This window comes from Leptodactylus fuscus, chromosome 1, assembly GCF_031893055.1.
Source record: "Leptodactylus fuscus isolate aLepFus1 chromosome 1, aLepFus1.hap2, whole genome shotgun sequence".
Lineage (NCBI taxonomy): Eukaryota > Metazoa > Chordata > Amphibia > Anura > Leptodactylidae > Leptodactylus > Leptodactylus fuscus.
This window is the reverse complement of record NC_134265.1, coordinates 280,666,576-280,694,321: the sequence shown is the minus strand read 5'-3', so window position 1 is coordinate 280,694,321 and position 27,746 is coordinate 280,666,576. Positions and strand designations below refer to the sequence as shown.

The window sequence follows — 27,746 nt, the reverse complement described above, 5'->3', positions numbered from 1 at the left end:
ATGTTGTTAAAACTTTCCTGGTTGTCTAAATAAGTGGTTGTTAACTTGTTAGTCTAGGGTAGAAGAGGAGGATTACAGTGTAAATTCAGCTCGTATTAACCTTAGTGTGTTGTGGTTTTTGGTTTTTTTTAATGTAGATTGTGAGCTCCATATAGGGATCACAATGTACATTTATTTTCCTATCAGTATGTCTTTGTAGTATGGGAGGAAATCCACACAAACACGGGGAGAACATACAAACTCCTTGCAGATGTTGTTCCTGGCGGGATTCGAACCCAGGACTCCAGAGCTGTAATGCTCTAGTGCTAACCACTGAGCCACTGTGTTGCCTCATCTTAGTGTGTTGTCTTTTGACCATTGAAACTATAATGCTGCATTGGCCTGTAGTGATTTGCTATGTTTATTCTGTTATATTGCTTATGCTTTATTTACATACACAGCTCTGCCACATGCACTTTATACACACAGAGCACTGCTGCATGCACTGTAGATACACACAGCTCTCCTGCACACACAGTACATATATACGCATGCACATGTATGGTATATACACAGCTCTGCCACATGCACTTTATACACACAGAGCACTGCTGCATGTACTGTAGATACTCACACAGCTCTCCTGCACACACAGTACATACATACCTATGCACACATACGGTATATACACAGCTCTGCTGCATCCAAAATACAGTTACTCATACGCTATCCTGTAGACATCCAACACTATTTTCATCAATATAATGTAAATCACATGTATTGTACGGTTACATTGTTAGGGGTCTATCCATCCTCGTCTGACTCCTCCCAGGTGTCATACTACAAGAGGTCCTTTCATCTATTACCTAAGGTCTCCCTCTCCTGCCTGCATGGATCGCACAGATCAGTGTTGGACTGTGAGGGAGAGAAGTTATCTCAGTGATAAGTGCTTTGCCCATATTATTATGGCAGGGATCAAGGTGTTGGCATTGCTTGGGCGCTCTTGTCTAAAATATGGTAGATCGCAACTGAACTAAAATGTTTGTTCATTTGAGGTGGTCTGTATGTGTGCTTTCACTGGGAGTTATACAGTCGTCTTCTACAAGGTTATTGTACCCTGCATTAAAACAAATAAAAAAACATTAGGAGAATGGATTTCATTGTTATCTTCCATGATGTTTGTGAGCTTTGATAGTAACAGAGTAAAGTATCTGGTGTTTGTAATGCCCAACTGGCTCAAAGTATGCCTGAATTATCAGAGGACTCCGATGTGCACTCATGTGCCAGAATTCAAACCTACATCACTCAGGAACTGCCGTGGATGTCAGGTATAACTCATGCCAGCTTTCTTGAGTTAGAACTTTACTTTTTAACTTTTTGGAATTATAGTAAATTTGTCTGGCCGAGGTATGCCCGGTATGTTCACTTCTGCCCTACTCCACCTACTTCTGGAAAAAGCGCCAAAAATATACTGGATTTATATCCATCTATGCCAATAAACTGGCATAGATGGGTTAGTAAATTACCCCCAGTGTGTGTCTCTGCGGACTCTGCTCATTCCTGGAGTGCGTGTGACCATAAAAGGGATCAAAGTATTGATTGCCGATGATATGATGGACCTCCAATATCCTATCGGTTGGGGTCTACCTCTATTCCCCCCACCCCCCACCCACCCACACCGATCAACTGTTCCAGTCCCTGTAGTGCTTTACAAAGCTGTGCAGCCTCTTCTTTTTTTTTTTTTTTTTACTAAGTGGACGGCCTGTAGGAAAAAGATGGCCGGGTGTGAGTGGCAGGGTGTCGAGAGTCCGAATCACATCTAGTATTGATGGACGATCATAACCATAGCCAACCAATATAATGTTCCTGGAAAAGCCCTTTAAGAGCCTGATATCACCTGAAAGTCCGCTGCTCAGTGGAAAGTTTGAGGCAGTATTATGTCTTTGGAGAAACAAAATTAATTTCTATAGAAAAAACCATACAACATATTGATATATGCAATGGATGGTTTCTCCCACTCCATATTTTTATTCTGCAGACACTAATGGCCATGTGTATATATATGTATACTCTATAATGTACATTGAAGCTGTGGATAGCCCACTTTAAGAAAGGAAGAGATTTGTCTGCCCGTATATCTGGAGGCTGTATTTTCTGACAGATTTCTGATGTTTGCGCTGCTGTATTACTCCGAATGAAAAGTGTATTATGCAAACAAGAAAAATTGAAATAAAACAAGTCATAAAAGGGCAAACTTATGTGGCAGATTTTAAAATGTATTGCATTTTTATTTAAATAAAGCTGATTTTGCAAGTGTTATTGTAAGTAATTTCTTTAGTATTATGTCAATATGACTACATTAAGGCTTATGTCAGCAACACAACAATTTTACCTTATTTCCTGTAATGAAATGTAAATCTCGTCGATTCTTTACTTCTTCATTTTAGCAGTGTATTGATGCAGCAAGATAATATTTTCTTTAAATGTCATATGTTACAAAAATCCAGGCTTTATCTTTTGTCTGAGAACAAAAGTCCTGTATGCTTTCCTTTATTTCTTCTTGACACCGTAGACTGATGTTTGTTATTAAAGAGAGTCTATCACCTCCCCCAAGCATATTCATCTGTCACCACTGTGTTACAGAGCACATTTCAGTGATAAAGAACATACCTTTGTTATATATGTCACACTTGTAGATTTGGAGAGAAAAACGGCACTCTGAAGTGATATGCAAATGAGGCAGCTAGTGCACTGGGGGCGGGCCTACAGCTCCCTGGAGCATTGCTCTTGTTGCTCAGTGCCCTATCATTCTCTGCCTGCACCACCCAGCACAGTGAGAGTTGATTGCCCACCTGTTTTATGACATAACCCATCCTACTGGAGCAGTGCTCCTAAGACTGAAGGCCCGCCCCCAGTGCACCAACTGCCTCGTTTTTTAAAGTGTAGGAGTATTTTTTTTCTCTGAATCTTCACAAAGGATATATTAAAAATGTATGTCGTTTATCCATGTTCTGTAGCATGATGGTGATAGTTGAATATTCATGTGGAAGTAATAGACTCCCTTTAAAGATAGAAAATGGTACATGGAGTAGGTGAAGAAGAAACTACAGGCAGGAGAATATGAGCTGGAGAGGTGCCCGTGCACGGGTACTACTGGAGCGGTGTAATAGTCCATTGAGTGTTTATGCCATCAATGATTTAGATCCTAATATACCTTATTGTGGCCCTTGAGTTTGGCTATTGGTTCGCATAAGAAAAGGCTGCTCATCCCTGCTTTTATAGGAACCTAAAACCGGGACATTTATTTTACGTTTAACTATTATACTCCATAAAGAGTCTACTGAAGTGCTCATTGGGTGCTTGTCACTATTCGGCCACCCGCTTCGGCATTGCTACGACTATTGCTGTAATGCCACCACAAATATTACTCCATGCTGCTGGATTTCTATAACTTCTGCAGTTGGTCTTTGTGAACGTACCCTTAAAGCAATGCAATGATTACATATTAGTTGTACATATAAAAATTCATTGAGTCAAATTGGTCCATGTAGAACACCAAATCTGTACTGAAATTGCCTCAGATTGTCGCTCTGTTAGTTGCTTTTTTCTAATAGTGAAAGGGGTCTTGAGTTGTGTAGATTGTGTGAATGTCTCATTGTTTGATTCACGTTTCCACAGCTAGTCTGAGCCTTTCTTTAGCTCTTGGACTAAGCAGTGGGTCTGGCACTTAAGTATATGTGGTGGATTCTACTAGTTTAGCTTTCATAGATGGTCTTACGTTCCATTTACCTTTCTATAGTAAGTTTCTGGTCTTCAGACTTGGCCACTTGTTTTATTTTCATGAAATTATAAAACAACTGTGACCAATGGTAGATGTGCTGAAAATACCTGGCATCCTATGTCCTATGTAGTCTTGGCTTTCTTCATTCAGCTGTAGTGGATATTCCCGTTTTTATTTCTCCAGACTTTCCTAGAGGTCTATTAGTTTCTGTGAGTGTAATGCCTCGTAGAGATTTTCTTCTTTTGTTCTGGATATTTACTGCTTGTCAATATATTGTTCCTAAGTAACAAAGCAGATGATTTTACACTCTCCTGGGTCCTGTTTACATACAAGTCATAGTTCCCTTTTTCTATGTGGCCTCGTTTCCCACTAAGATTCTGAATTATTGATGTACAGGAAGCTGTGTGGTTCAACAAACATGGGATTTTTCTATGGTGTAATATTGTACAGTAACACAAGGCTGTAATGTGAATTTCTTAGTTATTTTTTAATAGTAGTCTTTGCTATAATACTATATTTTGTATTTTTTATTTTTAAAATTAAGTTTTATAAAGTTATTTTTTAACATCCACGTTTTTTGTTTGTTTTTTTACGTATTTTACCCTCTGAATCAGCAACTTTTTTTTTTTTTTTTAGTGTGTGTGTGTGTGTGTGTATGTGTGTGTGTATATACTGTGTGTGTATATATATATATATGTGTATATATATATATATAATATACGTTTTAGATTTATTAATGTCAGTGATTGAATTTAATGTATTTTATACTATACAACCTTTATTTTATAGACATCATGGCACTGAGATTCTCAGAGCTGTCATTTCTTTTCTTCTCTAAGCAGTTTCTGATCACTGTCTAGGTGACTTGGCACTCACTTTAAGGATTTTCAGGTACAGTTTAGAGTTTCTTGTTCGGGTCTTGAGGCAGAAAAAAACATCCCTATACCATGAATACAGCAGCACTACCATGCTCGAACATTGGCATATACTCATATACTTATTTACTTTACTCTTGAAATTTGTGATATCCATATTAGATTCTTTCCATAGAACCTCCCCCCCCCCTCCTCTTTTTTTTTTTCTCCAAATAAGCCCTGATATTATATGTTTCCTGCCTATCTGGCTGTCTCATCAATCTATTTTTAATCAATTCTCTCTCTGTGAAGTCATGCGCACTCAATACACCTGTCAATTGGTGTTCTTTTTCAGCTACCTTTTATACAGGCCAATAGAAAGTACATGGGGAGCAACTATTCAGTTGCATTGAATATCGGCAACACATCATTGTTAACACTGGGCATTGATAATCTTTTACAGATGGAACTATCATTAAGTTAACACTGGCAATTGCGGTCCCAAGATTTGCTAGTCCCTGGCAAGATTTGCAAGTGATCCCTGGCATTCAGTATATCTGAGGCTGGCGGGTGGTCATATCTAATAACAGTATTTGTTTTGTCTACTACGCAAGTGATTCTTGTATCACATACATCGTGAAATTCTTAGCTTTTATATGCCACCAAGATCATCGTTTTAGCGATGAAAAAAAAGAAGATATGACCAGTTGAACAGTTATGAGTTCGTACTGCATATAAAGATCACATTTACATCTGTGTCTTCAACTGGAGATATCTTTTGGTTGTATGGTACAAAAATGCAAATACAGAGATAGTCATACATAGTATAAACAAATCACAAAATTACCTTTTGTTTCTACGATGAACATTTGGTGACTGCTACGGGTGGATTCACACCAGCGCCCGGTCTCCGTTTTGCAGGTTTCCGTTTCCTGCCCGAGAAACTGGACGGGAGACAGAAAGCTGCAGTCACTTTTCAAACCCATTCATTTGAATGGGTTTGGAAAGTGTCCAGCCGTGAGTGCCGGTGAGCATTTTGTGCTCTCTGTGGCGAAAGAGTTTTTTTTTTTTTTTTTTATCCGGACACAAAGTCTGACATGCAGGACTTTGTGTCCGGTTAAAAAAAACAAAAAAAAACGTTTTGCTGCAGAGAGCACACTGTCGGCAGAAAACAGAAACTGAAAACGGAGATCGGGCACTGGTGTGAACCCACCCTACATAGAAGATGTAATTGGCCCTGAAACTGAGTGCTTGCTTGTTGATCAACTGATAATTAGCAATAAGCATTCCTAGAAACACTGGGGAGGGGGGAGGGGGATTTATTAAGAACAGCACTTTGTGCGCTGGACTCTATTGTTAGCCCTGGCAACAGGTGCAGCAGAATTATTAGGGGACTCCAGTTTCTTAATAATTTTACTATGCCACAGGTCTAGTCCTGAGCACCAGAATAGAAATCCATGCTAGTACAGGAAATGGCGTAAATTTCAGGTCTAAACGTCAGTTTTCTGAGGTGATAACAGACAGTATATCAGACAGGCTGAGGTGTCCCCCGTCCTATTTTCACAGAGGTGACCCAGGAGTTGGAAAATTAACAAAGTGTAGCAAAGCGGTCACTTTTACACCAAAGACGGTGGGGGTCTGTAAGGGAATCCAAATCATATAATAGCCACTTGTGAATTTTCATAGCCCCTGAGATCCATTATTCTCCTACATTATAGTACCCCTACTGTGGTCAGCCCTTGGGTTTTCAGTTTTGCTATGTTTTATAATACTATTACATGTTACAGGCAAAATCTGTAATAGTTGTGCACTAAGATATGAAGTAAAATCCATTTTGACATACAACCCTGACTAGCATGATACTGTGCTGTAGTCCCTGTATTTCTAATGGTTGCACTGCGTCTTGTAAGGGGGTGGGCACTGTAATGACACCTGCGCTCAGTAGTGATGGCCACTACTTGTAGACAAGGGGCAACTTTAGGGGCTTTGTTTCTGTCTTTAAAGAGACACATTCCTGTGACAGTAAATGTAACAGTGAGTACATTATATGTTATCATTATGTGATTCTCGGTCGATAGGACCTTGGTGAAAAGCTGTTTTATTCACACTGTATAAAACCTATATACATACTTTTTCATACAAAGAGCGACATTGAAGGGCGCGCCTTTTCCCAGCTAGCTATGTAAATATGAAACACAAATGCACAGAATTGGAAGTTACGGATTTAGCAAATTTTAACCTAAAACGTTAAATACAACCATGCCCAAAGATAATAACTTGACATTCTCCAAGGCTTTGGTTGCGTTAAAGCAGTCTTTCTCAAAGTGGGCGATAACGCCCCCTTGTGGGCGCTGGAGGCCTATAGGGGGGCAGTAAAGGGCACAGAGAAGATTGGGGGGCATTGAAGCGGTTTAGGGGGGCGATGGCTAATTTAAAGGGGTGGTATCATAACAATGATTCTATCTATACTGCTTGATAATGTGGATGTAAGACTTTTCCTAAATACACTGCTTCAGCAAAACTGCTTTGTTTGTCCACCATCTTACTTTATTCACTTCATTATGGACACTAGCACCTGGCCCCCTGCTCATTGTTGAGGGAGCCACACGACGTAACTCCCTGCTGTGTGGGGGGAGAGAGAGGGGGGGGGGCTGAGTGTAAGGAGCCAGCCTGTGTCTGCACCACACATACACATCACATACACATCACCTAGCTCCCTGCTGTGAGATAGAGGGGGGGTGTGGAATAAGTGCTGCTTTCTTATATAAAGAAGTCTAAATCCTACTGGGATAAAGGACCTGGTCTCTCTGTTCACTAGGATAAAGCTTTATTATACACTCACCGGCCACTTTATTAGGTACACCTGTCCAACTGCTCGTTAACACTTAATTTCTAATCAGCCAATCACATGGCGGCAACTCAGTGCATTTAGGCATGTAGACATGGTCAAGACAATCTCCTGCAGTTCAAACCGAGCATCAGTATGGGGAAGAAAGGTGATTTGAGTGCCTTTGAACGTGGCATGGTTGTTGATGCCAGAAGGGCTGGTCTGAGTATTTCAGAAAATGCTTATCTACTGGGATTTTCACGCACAACCATCTCTAGGGTTTACAGAGAATGGTCCGAAAAAGAAAAAACATCCAGTGAGCGGCAGTTCTGTGGGCGGAAATGCGTTGTTGATGCCAGAGGTCAGAGGAGAATGGCCAGACTGGTTCGAGCTGATAGAAAGGCAACAGTGACTCAAATAGCCACCCGTTACAACCAAGGTAGCCAGAAGAGTATCTCTGAATGCACAGTTCGTCGAACTTTGAGGCAGATGGGCTACAGCAGCAGAAGACCACACCGGGTGCCACTCCTTTCAGCTAAGAACAGGAAACTGAGGCTACAATTTGCACAAGCTCATCGAAATTGGACAATTGAAGATTGGAAAAACGTTGCCTGGTCTGATGAGTCTCGATTTCTGCTGCGACATTCGGATGGTAGGTCAGAATTTGGCGTCAACAACATGAAAGCATGGATCCATCCTGCCTTGTATCAACGGTTCAGGCTGGTGGTGGTGGTGTCATGGTGTGGGGAATATTTTCTTGGCACTCTTTGGGCCCCTTGGTACCAATTGAGCATCGTTGCAACGCCAAAGCCTACCTGAGTATTGTTGCTGACCATGTCCATCCCTTTATGACCACAATGTACCCAACATCTGATGGCTACTTTCAGCAGGATAATGCGCCATGTCATAAAGCTGGAATCATCTCAGACTGGTTTCTTGAACATGACAATGAGTTCACTGTACTCCAATGGCCTCCACAGTCACCAGATCTCAATCCAATAGAGCATCTTTGGGATGTGGTGGAACGGGAGATTCGCATCATGGATGTGCAGCCGACAAATCTGCGGCAACTGTGTGATGCCATCATGTCAATATGGACCAAAATCTCTGAGGAATGCTTCCAGCACCTTGTTGAATCTATGCCACGAAGAATTGAGGCAGTTCTGAAGGCAAAAGGGGGTCCAACCCGTTACTAGCATGGTGTACCTAATAAAGTGGCCAGTGAGTGTATAGAGCAGGCTGCTAGTGGGCAGAGGAGCCAGGTCCTTTAGGAAACTCCGTACAAGGTAAATCCAAGTCTACAGGACCTGTTGATGACATCACAGGCCCTTCAGTCATTCCATAGGATCACGCTATGTGGTGAGCGGAGCTACACGCTGATTTGGAGGCGGGGCTAATTGATGCGAGCAAACAGGAAGAAACAAGATTTTTAGGCAGCTTAGAAGGCAGATCAAGCTTCATAAGGCTACCCCTTTAAAATTGTTTTTTTTGCTTTTAACACAAACTTTACCGCTCCTTTACGCTTAACGCGCGTTTCCTCGTGTAACGCCATCTAGGGGACTAGACAGTAACTATTTCCTGTCCAAAAGTTATCAAACTGTACCATAGATGGCGGTAAGCTCCAATGCGAAGCAAGAAGTTTCTAGTCCATTCTCGAAAGTACTAGGCCCGCCCGCTGCCTCATATAAAAGCGCACGCGCCATCATGTCACAGCTAGTCATGTCATTCGACGATATAATTTAATTATTAACATAATGACTGCGATTGTGATTTTTAAGATGTAGTAAAGTAAAAAAATTTGGGGGGGGGGCGCTAGAAAATAATTAATTTTCGAAGTGGGCGGTAGACAAAATAAGTTTGAGAACCTCTGCGTTAAAGGGAATAGTCTGACAGGTCCAAAATATTTTCCACACCATTAGTAGTGCCATGCAGGGGTCTTTAATAAGAGTAGAAACATATTTTAGGAGCCACAGACCAATGAAGCAAGGCAGAGAAAATCATCGGACCTGTCAGATTTATTTATAGGCGGAAGCAAGTGCTTTAGCTCTTCTCTGGAATCCCAGTCAACGATATGCCTGTAGCTATGAATTACATTGTTTAGCTTCTACTTGCATTACAGCTGTCTGTAGGCAAATCAGGCCCCGCCCCCGGTGCACTTGCCGGCTGATACACATATCTATAAAAGGGTGATTGCTTCTGCGTTGTTTTCTACGTTTGTATTGCCAAAGGTATGTTTCTGATCTTATTGGCAGCCCCTACACTGCAATATTATTGGTTTGGGAGGCATTTTGGACCTGACTGACTCTTAAATGATAAGTTATCACACTGCAACAAGGGATCATTGTCAGGTTAGGGACTGCTAAACTAGAATTGCAGACTAAAAAGCCACAGCAAAGTAGCAGCAAATCTCATCCATTTGTGTGTTAGTATTCTACAGAAGAATCCAGGCATAAATTGACCTACAATAATAATGGCATGAATGGCCTGTTTAGGCCTGACCCTGCCAGCCACTGCTCTCAGTGATTATCATCAGATAGGAGAGCATCAGGGCCTGGTAACAAGGATTGCTTCTAGCAGTACTGGGTGCTACTATGTTTTCTCTCATCACATGAATGCTTGGTTTTGTTTTCATCCACAATTAGTAGCAAAGTCATTGACACACACTCCCATTTTGCTTCATTGTGACCTGCTTTATTGGGTTAATTAGAAGATTTCTGTAATTAACATGAGTCGCAAGACAAGTGTTCCACCCTGGCATGCAATGAGTTATTAGCAGTGCCGTCTTATCAGCCATTGTTGCCTCCTGGATTGTAATTGCACAAACCATGTTGGACTTTGAAGAGCTTCACATAGTTGCTTTCCACTAACTATCCACCTAATCAAGGCACGACTGGCCTTAGATCTATTCTGACTCGGCTTCAGATCTACTGTGTGAATCTCTTGATACCTACTTAAATCACTCTTATAATGCAAAAACAACATACGGTGCTCATCTCTAGCTTCTGATTACTCTTTTAGGCACTGTGCTCAGGATACAGACAGTAGGAGCTGCTCATCATCATGCTGTTAATGAAACTGAGGCTATGCCATCACTTCTTTTAACCTACTTGGATAACAATCCTAGCTTGAGTTAATTATACAGTAGGGCATTGAGATGAGAGAGCTAGCTAACTGATGGACAACGGCCCCAGCAGCATAACACTAGAGAGAAAGTATTTTTTCTCTTCTCTTTTTCCTTTAATGAAATAGACTTGATTTCACATTCCACTGCTATGTTAATTACCTAGGGGATATCTATGGTTCTTCAAACAGGACCCAGTCATCTTAGTATTCTATAAATTCACATCATTTAAGTAAATGGGGGGAGCATATCCAGGTTGAGAGAGTGCATTGCCAGTTCAACTATTTGGAATTTTATGTTGTATATTCATTTTTTTGTTAAAGTTATAGTATGGATTTACTAAGAAATGTTTTTTGGTTTTTTTTATAATGTAGATTGTGACCCCCACATAGGGATCACAATGTACATTTTCTTTTCTCGATCAGTATGTCTTTTTTGGAATATGGGATGGAAATCCATGCAAACACGGGGAGAACATACAAACTCCTTGCAGATGGATTTTTGTCCTTGGCGGGATTTGAACACTAGGACCCCAGCGCTGCAAGACTGCAGTGCTAACCACTGAGCCACCGTGTGGCCCCTACGAAGAAATTTTTAATAGTAATAATTGTTGTTATTATTAAGGCGCTTTCTAAGGAATTTTATTTACCATGAACGTGCCTTCTTAAAGACAATTCAGGGCTTGTTCACATCTGCGCCCGGTCTCTGTTCATACAGGTTTCCGTTTCCTGCACAAAACTGAGCAGGAGATGGAAACCTGCAGGATTCTTTCAAACCCATTCATTTGAACCACCCATTAAATATATGACTTTGTATGGATATTTTCCCATTATTAACTGCCAGCACCAAATGATAGTAGTGCTCTAACCTCCCCGTCACCCCACCGCCTTTGGCACACACAGGTTTTTAAAGATCTCATCACTAGGAGGCTTACCAGCCACGAATAGTTGCAGAGCCAGTCATGGTGCTTATAATACATCATATCTACTGGTTTTCTGAAACAACTAGTAGAATGGCTCAACTCTATAAGAAAAGGGCTTGTGTTACTGTATCGCCTTGGGAGATCACAAAAGTAACCCTTTAAACAAGTATGTTATTGACTTAGTCAGTTCATAACGGGCACTATTATTTTACATATGGTAAATGAATTCACGTTTGATATATTTCTTTGCATGTAATGCTATTTATTTAATATCGTTTTCCCAGTTTATAATTACTGGACTAATTTTTTTTATTCTTCCGAAGGTAAAGACTTAAACTAGACTACATGGTGTACCTTACTTCCCTGATGTAAATGTATTGGAACAATTTTGCTGCATTTCTCTGGGCTTAATCATTGCCTTCACATCTGATATAAAACCTCAGCTCACATATCTGTTCAAATATTTCTATCAAACCAATTGAACACAAAAATTAACAGAAGAAGATTTAGTTCAATTGTCCATTTCTAAGAGTGCTTTCTACACCACCTTCGCAGTCTTGCAGTCAGATGTCACCTGTCATCCTTGGCTTCACATAATAGCTATTGAGTGAGGACAGAGGAAAATCAGCTGGGCAATGACAAGATGCACATCGTAGAGATGGAGGGGGCTGTGATCCCTGCTGGGTAATGAACCATTGCTTGGGAAAAAAAAGAGCAGAGGACAAGATTTTTGTGCACAGACAATAGACAGTCTAACTGTACAGTGTGACAAGTGACAGTGCACCACTATGCTTATAAACCAAGGTGCAGTATTATTGCCAATTGCTATTACTATTATCTAAAAAAACAGCAGCACAAATTTCACAGTAAATTAGTTAATAAAGTTGGTTAAAGACACAAATCCATCAAGTCCAACTTATAACCTATACCTACCATGTTGATTCCAATGAAGATAATACCGTAATAACCCCATGAAGTAGACGCCAGATACCCCATCATGAAAAAAAATCCCTTCCCAATTCCAGATATGGAAATCAGACTCTATCCTTAGAATAATATCCTATCCCTAAAATTCTAGTTCCAATAACTTGTGCTATTTATATTTTCAAGAAAGTAAACTTAGCTGGGCATCTATAATGGCATATTTTCTGGGACAGCAACTTTGATTTGTGAATACTGAACCATTATTTACCACATAGTGTATATTCGTGTATAAAGGATAGACCTGGAAATTTACAATATCCTTACACAAGTGGAAAAAAATGTGTGTGATATTGCATCCATGGATTGTAATCGGTTACTTATCTGGGAAATCATTGGTAGGCAATTGATATTTCACCGAATGCGTTTTGCCATCCGGCTCACTAGTTTATGCTGCAGAAATGAGAAATGACAATTCTTTGCCTAAGTATAATTCAATCAATAAGAGAGTGGCAGACTTGTTTCACAGGTAATAGGCCAGTGTAAAACAAAAACCTCTGTATTGATGTGCCGTCACAAAAATTAGGCATTTGTAGGCTATATCATATGCGGCAACAAGCCATTTCATTACATACATGCAGCAATGAAACAATCACAGATTATTATCTTGGAATGCAAAAAAAAATCCATTGACTCTTTTAATACCTTGTGTAAGAGCCGTGGGTTTATACCTTTTATTAATTTGCCTTGTTGTTGCCACATTGAACCTCCAAACACATACAATATGTTCCTGATCCTTATAGTCTGCTGAGGGTTCGCCATTCTGTTATGGTTAAAGTGTGGAATGGGTTTTTTTTTCGTCCCCTTGTGTTGGACACTGATGATCTATTACTGGGGTCTGACACCTGGATCCTACCACTGCAATGGTGCTGGAGATCTGCAGCTCTGCTCCCATTCACTTGAATAGAACCAGAGCTGCTCCTGGCTGTATACCATGTATACAGCTTCCATCTAAATCAGCTGATTAGTTTAGGATCTGGGTGTTGGACCCCTACATGTTGGCCATCAAAGTGAATGATACTTGGTATATCTTCGCTCTACTTCCATAAAGGGGGATCCCTAATATGGCATCATAGAAATAATTCACTGTTCTGCAAGCTGAAATCGCCCAACATTTTTATGTCTGATTTGCTACCTATTCACACTCTGTAAGATTATTTTCCCTCTGAATGCTAAGAGCTCAGCTAAGCTTTCAGGTGTGTGTCTGTAAACAATCTCGCAGACTGTTTTAATAAGAGTCAGCAGAAGGGTGAATACATTTATGCTATAATATAAGGTTGTATCCGAGGACCAGAGCAAGATAAGTAATGCAATATACTGTAGTTACAGTATACTTTTCATAAAGATCTGTCTATAAGTAAATAGTTTGATGTCGCTACTTTTGTCTGAATATATGATATGCAGTTTTTGTTGTTGCACAGCCTTTCATATTTTTTGCAGTCATCATGGTTATTTTGAAAATGGCACATTTCAGGTCTTATGACTTAATTGTTTTTTTTTCACTTGAAACTACTGATTTAATGTGTGACATTGAAGTGACAAGGAAATTGTATGTGGCACCAAAATCCTAAAACCTCAAGAGTGGTATTGATCCTCTCACTTACAGGCCATAGTTAGTATGCTATGTTAAGGCTGTATATACTTAAAGGGGTATCAGAAAAAGTTAAACATTTTTGCAAATACAAGTAGTTAAAAATGTTGCATTTTTGATTTTCTCTAACCACCTTAGTGGTGACAGGGTTGTCAGTTTTGTCTTTGTTGGTTGCCAGTGGATACGACCATGAATACAGTAACTTTCTATGGTCTTGCAATCCAGCCATGATTTCCTTATTGTGGTTGAATTATCTTCTTGTACATCTAGTTTTTCTCCTTGGTAACCTGACCACAATAAGGAAATCACGGCTGTGTTTCTGATGAGAGCCAGACTACAGAAAGCTTTTGCATTCATGGTATTCTCCATTGGCAACCGATCAAGATATTAGAGAGCATCTTGAAAACTATGCAAAATGTTGAATTTATTATATTTGCAAAAATGTTTAACTTTTCATTGTTTATGAATTTATCTATAATCATATTCATAGGAATATCCCTTTAATACAGAGCGCAATTTGGAGAGGAATTTGAAGCAATCTTCTAGATTTCTCTTTAAATTCTGGCCCTGTGGTACAAAGCTGAAGCAGATCATACAGATATAATGGCACTAACGGTCTGATCCTGGCATTGTAGTTCTGTTGAATCCACAGCAAGGTTGAGCAGGGCACTTCCTTTTTCAGCACCCTGAAGATAAAGAAGCACCCGGCACTGCCTCCCAAGGTACCAAACAGAATTTGTAGCTGATGTTGAGGCAGAAGTCCTCTTTGTGAACTCCTAATAGTAGTTGTATTATGGTCCACTGACCTTTTTTGGCTCGCTGTTAGGTGAAAAGCTATTTTGATCTTGCCAAAGATCTTTTATCCATGAACAATTTGAAAGAATGTGTGGCCTACTTCTGTGTATTTGGATGGTCACCTTGGAAATTACACATACATGAGGAGAGCTTATATTGCTTCTTCACAAGCCCTATAATTAAAGGGTTTTTCTAAAACTGCAAATCATTTTGGTAAAGACCAGGAGTGCTTATAAAATAACAAGAGCTTGCTCACCTGTCTCCTCAGCCGTTCCAGCTCCACCTTTCATGTTCTGTCACTCTTAGACCTCATTCACATCTGTGTTTGGTAATCCGTTTGAGGGAGTACACATGGGGACCCCCCAAACACATTGACAAGCAGTGTGCAGTGAAAGCACACGGACCCCATAGACTATGACGGGGTCCGTGTGCATTCCACACAAGTCATGCAGACAGGAAAGTATGTGGTGAACTAGTTTTCTGCCTGTATGCGGAGGCCGTGTGGAATGCACACCGTTCGGGGAGGGGGGTCTCCATGCGGACTCCCCGAATGGATTACTGACGCAGATGTGAACCAGGCCTTAGAGTCCAGTGCCGCAGCAATGATGTCCCAACTACTGAAGTCAATCATTGGCCTCATTAGTTCTGAGAGATAGTTGGGAATGTAATCTTTGCTGTGAGATCACAACTTGCGTTGGTGACGTTCCTGACTATCACTCATGACTTCTGAGGACCCGGCTAGGTAGGATGAGCTTGTGGTGGGGTGGTCAGGTATAGCGTCACTGCAGCACCAGAACTGACTTCCTGCCTTTTACCTAAGGGCTAGTTCACACGTGAACTGCCCGCGCGGGTTTTGACACAGAGAGAGACGCGGCGAGCCGCGTCTCTCTCTTGTCAAAACCCGCCCGCCGCGACCATCGCTGTCGCGGCTTAACCCTCTGCTGTCGGCTCAAATGAATGAGCCGACATAGGAGGGAGCTGCGGGGGGCGGAAGCCACGCGACTGAGACAGCGCGGCTTCCGCCTGAAGAAAGGACATGTCCTTTCTTTTCTCCGCTAGCAGCAGCTCGCCGCTAGCGGAGAACAGAAGCCCGGCGGTCTCCATAGACCACCATTATAAGGGGAGGTTTTGGACGCGAAATCCGCTGTCAAAAACCTCCCCTTATACTCACGTGTGAACTAGCCCTAAAAGTTTTTGGGGTTTTAGAAAACACTTTTAATTGACTACTATTTAATTGAATTGACTATTTTTACATATTTTTTTATGCCCTTGAATTACATGATAGTTTTTCTTCTATTTCTGTGAACCTTGTAATTCATTTTTGCAATTGACTTATAAAGCAAAATCCTGAGCCACCCTTGCATATATCACCTTATGAAAGTAAATGCATTTGACCTTTGCACCACCTTGCTGTGTTTGTATATATGATAGAAATGCATTTCCAGGGTGTAATTTCAGCAACTGAAAACCAGGATTTACACAGATCTAAAATGGCAAAAACAAATCTCAATATAATAAATTGGCGTTGTAGTTTGCAAACGACACCTGAATGATAGTGTAGAAATGACTCTTGATGCTCTTTAGTGGAGTTTTCTTATTTGCTGATACTTTACGGTGTTCCATATTGTAGTAGTATGTGGTGCTTAAACCTGTTCTTTGTGGCTGTGTCTTGTTTGTGTTCATTTGTGTCCTTTTAGGCTGGCGCCCATAGGATTCCTGTACATGGTTATAGCCACATTAATTCTAGGGGCTGTCTGTGCTTTCACTTCAAAGTAAGTGAAGAACCAATGTATTTCATTCTTATATCATTACTGGTTATACGGTTTTGCTGTTACCATGTGGCCAATAATACAATGCAGATAAAATAAGTCAGTGTTTGACTTACTGAGAAGTAAAAGCATTAGGGGCCTCTGGACTGAATGCAGTTCTAGTCACATCAGGTATACTGTGATGCTGAGACAGTGTAAGTAGTACAATTAAGGGTATCCTGTCAGTGCCGTGCACCGTCATCCTGTCACAGCATCCCGCTCCTCATTAGGCCCGAATGAATAAGCCTAATCGGGAGCGAGTCTTGAGTCGTGGAATCCGTGGAAAGAAAAGGCATGTCACTTCTTTTTCCCACTAGCGGAAAAAAAATCGCTAGTGGGGAAAAAAAGCGATTGGCGACCATTCAAATGAATGAGAGCCTTTTTTGCAGGCGAATTTTGAAACAGATTCCACGTCAAAATCTGCCTGCAAAAAACTCAGTGTGATCTAGCCCTAACATTGTCTATCTCTTAGTAACATAATCTTGCCCAATAATACAACATTTGCCAGTAAGGCTGTGGATACACAGTATGTTTTTGCTAAAAAGAAAACAAATTTGTTTTTATCTGAAAAGCACATGCGTTTTTAAAAATACGTATAGGGTTTTTTGAAATCTGAACATGCATGAATTAAAACAGCACATATTTTTCAAAAATGGTCCTTATGAACACAACCTGTACAGGACCCTGCATCATGCTGATGATCAAGCATTCACATCTATTGCAGGGGAGAGGGACCAATGCTTCTTATCTCTCTCATTGTCCTCGTGCATCTACCAATGCTGCAAACCCATCAGTGACCAAAAGAGCCGCAAAGAGTTAAATTTAATATATATATATATATATATATATATATATATATATATATATATTTATTTATGTGTCTGTTTGTCTGCCTGTTCACTGCTGTGATCATTGAGACGTGTGAATCCAGAGCCTGCTGGGTGCAGCTAACAGCCAAAGTCATGTGCACAATGAGCAGCACGTGATCAGGACCAGTAAGGGAGTGGTTGTATTTGGGGCTGTACTCACTGAATTCTTCAAAAAAGGGTAAGACAATTTTATGTGGTTTGAATTAGAATTCATTTTAGCACATTGTTCTATCTGTTTTATATTTAAAAAAAAAAAAAAAAAAATCAAAAAACTTAAGGTTGAGTCCCCATTTTGCAGAAACAGCTATATTTGTTGTAGATTTTGCTGTGGATTTTTTTTTTGGAGCCAAAGCCATGAGTGGCTACAAAAGGAATGGGAAATATATTGGAAGGACTTATACATTTCCCTTCTGCTCAATCCGCTCCTGACTTTTTTTTTTCCATTTTAATTCTCTATAATATGTGGTATTTGGGGTTGCGTTTGGCGCTTTCTGTGACCAGGACGTGATCATTTCAACTCCTTGTCACTTCAGTAGGAACAAAATAACAAAAGTGCCACCACAGTCTGTTTAATGGTGGAGAGATAAACAGCTGGAATTGTCATTAAAGTGGTTGATGTACAGTATATAAACTTCCTAGCTAAACAAAATCTAGGATATTGAATATAATACAAATAGTGAATAAAAAAACAAAAACTTTTTATATACATTCATTCCATACAGTACACACTTCAGTCTTCTGCTGGAGACCCCTTACTCATTACAAGCAAGTGTGAGTGCACACTACAACTAGAACTACAGTACATTCGTGATAAACAGTTCGCTGGTCTTCTGTATATTGCTGAAAACACAGAATATTAATAATTTTATGTATTTATTTGCATTAGTAAATGCCAGCATCATATTCAATTGGAGGATGCATCACCTTTCCATTACCTGTAAAGCGCACAGAAATTTTTTTTAGCCTTATGTTAATGTTTTCTTTATTTTGCCAGTGATTATAATGTATTGCATGTTTAATAATGCAAAAAAGTGCGTGCAGGGCGGGTGAGGGGGATATGGGAGCACTATTGTTAGAAATGAAAAGTGACACGTTCTTGATAGTCTGAAGTGATAAGCGCGGCTGGTGAACTAAGAGAGCAAAGTTACGTCGCTCTGCCATTGGTGGAACATCTCTTACCATTAGGCCTTCAAACTCTCATTCAGCTGTCAGTACGCGGGCATATTCCAGAGCCAGCTTCTCCCATGCTGTGCAGTGCCTGCAGCTTGCCTGGAGCTTAGCTTTGACTAAAAGTGTTGATTTCATTTCTCTTAGCCTTGTTCCCATTTAGCGTTAAAAACCTGCTTCAGAGCCTAGCCTTTTATTCTGCAAAGCACACACGCGTGTCATCTCTCGCTGCACACTTCTGATGTGAAGTTAAGGAGCTCAAAATATATGCTAGTCATCGCCATGAATAATTGATCAGAGGGGAAGCCTGGCAGTGTTAATTGTGAAGGTGCTGCTGAGCAAATGCCAAAACAAAAGCTCCCCTCAATGCATCCGAAAAAAAAAGCCTGTAAAGTCTTTAGCAGTAAGCAACAGGGTCAGCGCGCCGAGGTGGAATTTAAAAGGGCCACTTGAATATAATGGGTTTTGACTTGGATTTGTCATGTGCCTCAATGCATCATTGATTGAACGCTCGCTTGTTAAATCAGCTGTGTGGTCCGCCACAGACACTTCAGGCAGAGATTTTTTCATTTTATTTTTTTTTTTATATACCAATATATATATTTGTTTGTAAAGTACCGGTCACATCCGGGATTGGAAGCTGCTAAACATTGAACGGCTACTTAAAGCATTATATGTATGTAACTCAGAAGAAAGCTCTATCGGAATGTAGGCTTCATAACATTCATTCTCGCCAAGTTGATCTCAGACTGCCAACGCTTCATGAAAGTTTTATTGAAATATACACCATGTCAAATATGGACACCGTAGCGTACAGCCATCTATCAACATGCGCATCCATATAGAGTAACAGACACTAGTTTTCACCCAAACACCAGATTAGAAGACTACATTGTACATTTTTTTGACGTTTAACACAAAGCCAAGCAAGCCATAGGTTTATAGTATATGAAGTACAAGGCTGCTTTGTTCTAGGAACAGCACCACATCTGATCGTGGGTCGTGCTAGTATTACAACTCATAGGCAGCCACTGTGCTGCCTATGAGAAAGCATTCCCGCCTTTCTTGTAGTAAAAGTCCTTAAGGCTAATGCATTCCGTATTTTTTGCACTGCATTTTTATTAAAGGGGTTTTCTCAAATGCCCTCCATGACAGCACCATAGGGGATACAACTCCTATGGTCCTGTCATGGAGGGCTTACCAGAAACCGAATTACCGGTAAGTACTAATACTATTTTCAGGGCAAAAATAAATATTCTTTTTAAGAAAGGTCTGTTAGTGTTATTAATGGGTTAATAAGTGCACCCATATAACTTTAGCAGTGTTTTGAGTGATTTTTGGGTTTCTCTGGGAGCGCCTAGCATCTTCTGCATTTGTTTACCTGGTGCATAGCTTCCTGCTCACACTATTTCCAGCTCACTCCTCCCCCCTCCCTCTCTAATACCCCCTCCTTGTCCCCCTAGCTATTCTTCCCACTACTAGCTTTTCCTAACTCACTCAAACCCCCTCCCTTCTTCCCATTCCCCACTCCATTATACTTTACCTGTCTTCTTCCTTCTGCCGGGAATGCGCAGCACTGTGTTCGTAGCCTTCAATGCTTCTCTGTTGCGCATGCACCCAGCTTGCGCAATAGAGAAGTATTGTCAGCTTCAGCACTACTGAAGTCATTGCATATGTGTGCGCCAACGTCTTTGAGGAGCTATCTCCCAGGGAAGGAAGCCCAGACAGGAAGACGATGGGTAAGTATGGTGTGGATGGGAGGGAGAGTAGTAGTAGTGATGATCCATTTCTGGAATTGGGGAAAAGCATCATCAAAAAATCTCCCTGAGGCGGTCATATGGGTTAGTAGGCATTTTTGATTAATAATGTAATTCGGAAAGTAGGATGGGGAGGGTCTTTAAATTTGCGTAGAGTTTTAGGGTTGTCCCGGACAACCCCTTTAAGTTTTTGCTGTGTTTTTCTCTGCTTTTTTCTTCCACTATTAAATCTATAGGAATAACTCTTGCGATTCCGCGCTAAAATTAACTAGTTGTGTTTTCCAAACATGCACTAGTTTTTTCCTGCTAAATTTCTGCAGCAGCCAAACACGCAGCTTTTCCGCAATGTGGGGTATTAGCCTTAAAGGATTATTCTCATCTTGGCAAATTTGTTACTTAGATGCAAATAACCGAAAATCCCGTACTCTGACTTGGTGGAGAGGTTTTTACTTTTGTTTGTTGGTATTGTTAATGAAATAAATACGAAGACTGAAGACAAAATGGAAATCAAATTCCGTACAAATGAAGTTAAACGAAATATTTGCAAAGCAAAAGAACATTTTCTGGGGATTTTAATAATACACATGGAATCATAGAGAGAGGATTTCGCGACTAAGCTACTTCTGTTCTTTGACTGCAGACAGGATAGTTTTGCGCAGTTGATACAAGATATATAGTGGTTTGGCATGTCTTTATATTTTATTTCAGATACAGCGTGTAGTAGTCGACAGTTTATCTGCCTTTTGTTCTGCCTCAGCTCTTGGCTGAGTGATTGAAAAGCATTTTGTTTAGTGAAGTGTGATACTGTAGGATTTCACTGAAGTCGTAGCTCTAGGTATACTGCAAATCATCTGTGTGGAGAAGTGTGTGAGTTTAAGAAACAGCAAGAGGAGGAGGAGCAGCAACAGCTTGACATGGGCTGAGGGGCTTCTGGGCTTGTGAAGAATCTGCAAACAGCATGCCTTTTATACCGTGATATGAATGTAATACTCTGTGCACCGTATTACATAACATAAAGTCTATTGGAAAACATCCCCAAAAGTAATTAGGATGTTAAGTTGGGTAAAGAAGCAGCAAATAATGCTCATTTGCTAATTATTAGTTCTAATTATTCCCTTATTTATTATTATGTCCTGCCATTTACCAAGCTGATTCTTCATTTAACGCATAGGAAGAGGACAAATAAGATATGTATACAGCAAGACTGGGGGCGTTTCAACGCCAGTCTTCATAAGTCGTGCACCTAGAGTGAAATTTGGTGTAAAACAACAATAAATCTACCCTCAGTAAATTTTGCGTTTGTAGTTTTTGCTGCATTTTTTAAGTCAAAACCAGTACTTTAGCAGGAAGAAGTATAGACGCCTTTACTGTTCGCCATTCCTTTTAAATCCTCTATTCACTTTGGCTCAGTGTTGAAGAATATATTACAACTGGTGTTTTCATTCCCTCACAGAAGCTAGATGCACCTGAATTACTCGGAGGCTTCGGCCTCCATAATGTCAGAAGGTTCCACATGCCTAAACTCATATCTGTACCAGCCGCTGTTTTTTCTTATACCTCATGCCAGTTTTCTAAAGTAAATCTGGCAGACCAGGGCGTCCACCCACTGTCTATAGTGTTGAGCGGGACTCTGGAGATTAGATATGTTATAATGTGTCATGCAGGGTAACAGACAGACAATTTGGATGATGGTTCCAACCTTAACAATTGGTTATTTGCTGAAACCAGAATTCCAATATGAATCATAAAATGTTTCAATTCACTTTCATACATCCTTGTAAGTAACCTCATCCTTTTACTTCTGCTTAAAACCTTATTGTAATTAAAAGTTTGCATAGGAAATATTAGGATTGAGGGGATATCGTCACTCCATAGGGAGAGAACCACCATTTAGGTGTGTGGAGTCTTATTCAGCCATGAGCGCTCCACTGTGCAAAGGAACATGGGAAGAATATGCAAGTCTGACTTCCATGATGTAATTAGGATGCCAGTGCCTCAGGCATGCACACCAATAGAGGGTGCTGACTGAAAATGTGCAATTCTATCTTCCATGATGTAAATCGGAAGACAGTCTCAGTCAAGACATCCAATAGAGGGCGCTCCCTTTAACATCATGCCAACCTTCTCAGAGGCCTTTGTTTGCAATGATGCTGGGATTTTACCAGATACAGTCTCTCAGCCAAGGACAGCTGTTTCGATGTATTTACATCTCATCAGCTTGGCGCAGAGAGGACTGATCTGGCAGAGGTGAGAGGCTTAGACAGGGTTGAGGGGATATCGTCACTCCATAGGGAGAGAACCACCGTTTAGGTGTGTGGAGTCTTATTAAGCCATGAGCACTCCATTGTGCAAAGGAACATGGGAAGAATATGCAAATCTGACTTCCATGATGTAATTAGGATGCCAGTGCCTCAAGTATGCCCACCAAGTATGCAACCTTGTCTAAGGCTCTCTGTGTCTAGTCCTCTCTGTGCCAAGCTGATGAGATGCAAATACATCGAAACAGTTGTCCTTGGCTGAGAGACTGTATCTGGTAAAATCCCAACATCATTGCAAACAATGGCCTCTGAGAAGGTCAGCATGATGTTAAAGGGAGCGCCCTCTATTGGATGTCTTGACTGAGACTCTGTCTTCCTAATTACATCATGGAAGATAGACTTGCACATTCTCAGTCAGCGCCCTCTATTGGTGTGCATACTTGAGGCACTGGCATCCTATTTACATCATGGAAGTCAGATTTGCATATTCTTCCCATGTAAGAAATATTATTAATAAGCGCCCCTAAAGTTCTTCAGAAGACCCTGGTTACTTGAGCCTAACACCTTGGAATTTATTTGCAGCAGTCTGTAATCTGATGAAGAATTTACTGTGCAGACCTGAATTTATAATATAGGAAGCCAATACTATCATAACCTTATATTAGGGAGATTGCCATTCCTGCATTTCCCTAATATATTCTGGAAAGTAGCTCCAAAGTGAGATTTTCATTGGTGAAATATTTATGATGCTGACTAAGCATGATCAACAGAACTAAATACTAGACTCGGTTTTAACAGGGATAGATGCCGTAAATTCTAGGTTATCATTGTTATGAATGTATCGCATGATGGTTTTCAGTCTAAACTGTTAGTAAAAGTAAAGCGTGATATTGCTTTTATGTGCTTTGGATATATTACTAAGTTGTATCTGCAGTTTAGCTCTTATGCGTTAAAGCAATGTTATATCAGTGCAACAGATTTACAAAAATGTGGCAGAATTCTTAATTTGTACCAAAAACTGGTCTACGTTCTGGGCACTACATTTTGTGTTTTTTGAAAGTATTTTTTTCACCCTAACAGAAGAGGGCATGGGGCTTGGCAGAAAAGGACTGATATTTGTCAAAACGGGGTAAAACTTTAATGTGCAACATTGCACACCAGAATACTGTTGCAAATTGCTGTGTAAATTATAGCCTAAGCTATCTAGAAGCAATTTCACATCATATTTTATCTTCCTGCATAAGCCACTGTGATAAATATGGCACATTTAATACTGTCTGGTGTAAAATTAGACAGGATTGGTAATTCTGACCCAATATATATCAGGGTTGTATAGTCAGTAGGCCAAATCACCAATGGCAGTCAAGGAAAGTCAGAGGCATTAAAGGTCCTCTAATGCAGAAATTGAATTCCTATGAAAGTAAATATGTAACAAACTATGCTTCTAATTAATAATACAATATTAATAATTGTGTAATTTAGAAATAATCATTTGAATTTGAACCCAAGTTAATACTTTTTTTTTTTTTTTTTAAATTCCACTCAAAAATGGTCCAAACTCTGACCCTGACTCCAGAATGTTCTCTTCGGGGACTTGGTCTCTGTGTGCTGTATGTCCTGTAGTGTGATTACCCGGTTGGCAACTAGACCCTAATTTGCATGAAAGCTAAAAGGGCTCATAACAGCTAAATGGATATGTATAGATAAAGCCCAATGCTCAGTGACAGTGCCTATCCAATGTGGTATGTGAATGGGCTTTTCAGACCTGGGGACAGGCTCTCTTTAACATGCATGTCAGGACAGGTAACAGGTCCTCTTTAATAGATAATACATTTACACTAATTATAAATATTAAAATGTTATGCTTTCATCTTCAGCAGTCAATGACAATACTATTTGAGTAATTACTATTGGGAAAAAAAAATTTTTTCTTGATTTTGATATATAGTCCCATGAGCTCATGTCCATGAAAAAAACACTGACATGGTTCTCCAAGTTCTACCCCCAAATCTGTGGAAAATTCCTCTGTGTGAACTGACCCTAAGAATAACCCTGAGGTGAAGTTAATGTTCAGGTTTGCTGTGATCATTTTTGCATAGTTGGGGTGGTCAATAAATAGGTTATCTGCTAATTAAAAGAAAAGCGGAAACAAATGCTATTAAAAAAAATACTATTCACTTCTGTTTCCTAGCACAGCCGTTCCGAACAGAACGCTCCCATAGAAATGAATGGACGTAGCCGGCACGCGGGGGATTAAGCGACCGGCCGCCGGCAAAATGTATGTGCCAGCTGCTTCCATTCATTTCTATGGGAGAGTGCTGTCACAACGGCTGATCCGAACAGTGTTCGCTCATCTCTATTTCCTACCATTCCAGCACAGAGGCTCTGGTACTCCCGGGACCACTGCGGTCCGTGACCTTGGCACTGTCACGTGCCGTATTACAGGCATCACTCTGCTGAGCAATGGGAGCCATGATATCAGTGGTATGGCATGTGAGCACAGACCACTATTTGGTTGTAGTGTTCACCTGCTGTTTTCTTTGTTTGAATGTTTTTATTAACTTTTTTGAGAAAATAACCTTAAGAAGAATATCTAAGGAGTTCCTTGTAGGAGGTATAGCACCTCAGATATCAGGTGAAATAAACAACGGTGTATTGGACAACAGTCAACAGTAAGGGCTCGTTCACACAGGGTAAGAGGGGGTGGATTATGGTGCTGAATCTTACTCAAAATCCACCCTCTCACAATAGAGGTCTATGCAGACCACTAGCGTTCTTTTTTCCGCCAACAGTTTGTTCTAGTGGAAAAAAGAAGGAGCTGCCCTTTCTTCAGGCAGATTCCGCAGCTGATTCAGCCCCGGCGTCCGACTCGCGGCAGCACCCTCCGGACTAGGCCCATTCATTTGGGCCTACTGCAGAGCGGGAAGCCGCGACAGTCACAGCAGGCACATTTTGGTCCTATTCTGACGCGGCTTTCTGCATCAAAATCAGGACCAAAATACGCAGTCCCATGCCCCATGTGAACGGGGCCTAAGAAATAACAAAAAAAAGAATAGTAATAACTAGAGATGAGCGAGTACTGTTCGGATTAGCCGATCCGAACAGCACGCTCCATAGAAATGAATGGACGTAGCCGGCACGCAGGGGGTTAAGCGGTCGACCGCCATCAAAGCGGAAGTACCAGGTGCATCCATTCATTTCTATGGAGCGTGCTGTTCGGATCGGCTGATCCGAACAGTACTCTCTCATCTCTAGTAATAACCAGGGGTGGTGGCACATCACTCATAAGGAACTCTGGTCATCTGGTCACACTGAGGTAACAGAGGGAAAAATTGAGCCATTTGTATCCGCAATAGGGGCTTCATATCACCTGCTGCTTTCGTATAGACAAAGACCAGGCAGAACACCGAACTATCTGTCCTGAATCATCACAGTATAGAAAAGGTTGACAGTGTTCAAAAGGTTTTGTTTTTGTTTTTTTGCTATAACATTTGCTGACGTGTTCGGTTTTTGGGGTTTTTTTTGGCTAAAATAACTTCTTATATATCTATTTTATACTACTGTCCCTTTCAGCCTGAAGTTATAAGACTCCGCAGGTCTATAAGGTTCACTAGCACTTCTTACTTTTTCTGTCATCTGACAATTTTCATATCTCTGTTAAGACATTTGGGGGTTACTTTTTGTAGAAGACTATATAAACATTGTGGTGTCCCGTTGATTTTCAGAAGATTTTCTACCTTTGCTTATGCTTTGGGTAAACGTGCAGTTACTATAGACGACTGCTGAGTTTGTTTGTTAGAATTGATGTGGTTTGTGAGCTGTCATGTGACTGAGACAGTGTGACTTTGTGCCCAGTATGACAGCTACCTCCACTACAACATTCTTCTATTACTGTTTTTTTCTTTATTAATTGGGCACCTAAGCAGAAATAAACAGAAATTTCCAGCCCGCTGTAGTATTTCTATCCTCTAATAGCAGTGACAGGCGAGTGATTGCCGAGTTAGAAAGCTGCTATTTTTAATGCCTTTGGGTTAGACTGTTAGTCTTTCTGCATTCATTCCAGTCATGAATATCAGAAATTTCTCTCATATGAAAAAAAAAAAAAGCATTTGGGCTATTCCAAAATTACCAAAATATTTGTTTTCATTCCTCACAAGCGGTAGAAATTAAATGCCGCCACCATCGCCCATTCAGTCTGCTTCCAGATACCTTGTTAAGAAAGAGGTGACGACTATAAAAACTGGCATGTCATAGTCAGACAGAATTATAGGTATTAAAATATACTCTGCAATTCAAGGGTTAAGATGAAGTGGCACAGCAAGCAAGTGTGTTCGGAAAATTTTATTGAAGAAAACACTTCTGGCAGACACATTCTCTAGAGACTCCAATAGACTTTAATGTGATATGACCATGCCAACATAATAAAGGGCCACCAGCAACACTAGTGGAAAAGAGAATTAAAAAATATAAAAATAATAGGCGGGGAAAAATGTAAAAAAAAATTTGGAGTGCTGCCTAATTTTTACTTTTACCTATAGGGACTATTATTCTGTTCTCTGAGGCTAGCACTGTCCACTTTTTTCTTTTTTTTTTTTTTTTCTTTATAGAAAGAAAAAAAAAAAAAAAGAAGCCATTATAGAACATTAACCCAAGTGAGTAATGGACCTAGCCCATATACAGGGCAATATACCCCTGTAACAGCCAGGTTGGGTGGAGACATACAGTACAAGACCCCCACAGACCCATACAGCCACACCCATAGACACAAACAGCCCCGCACCTATACATGGGGTGTGTGAAAGTTACAGGGTTTGGTAGCTATAGTGAATAGTCTCCAAACATGGGAAAAGCTTTCATGGGAACCTCTACCTGCATTATCAATGACTGGGTCACCAGCAGAACCACAATCAGGGTATGCAGGGTACACTGTCCACGTTTTTGTGTTGCCTTTGTGTATATGTCATATATATATATATATATATATATATATATATATATATATCCATATCTAGATACACACACAGATATGTGTATGT

The 27,746-nt window shown here is 40.4% G+C and overlaps 1 protein-coding gene and 1 non-coding gene across 2 annotated transcripts in view; one reads left to right on the top strand and one right to left on the bottom strand.

Annotated features, from left to right (window-relative positions):
- Window positions 1-27,746, top strand: part of SLC10A7 (solute carrier family 10 member 7) — a 151,875-nt gene that overhangs the window by 65,988 nt on the left and 58,141 nt on the right. The gene's annotated exons all lie outside the window — the stretch shown is intronic.
- LOC142190932 (small nucleolar RNA SNORA71) lies at window positions 27,503-27,632 on the bottom strand. Its single transcript, XR_012714571.1, has one exon. It is a non-coding gene; the product is annotated as a small nucleolar RNA SNORA71 (small nucleolar RNA).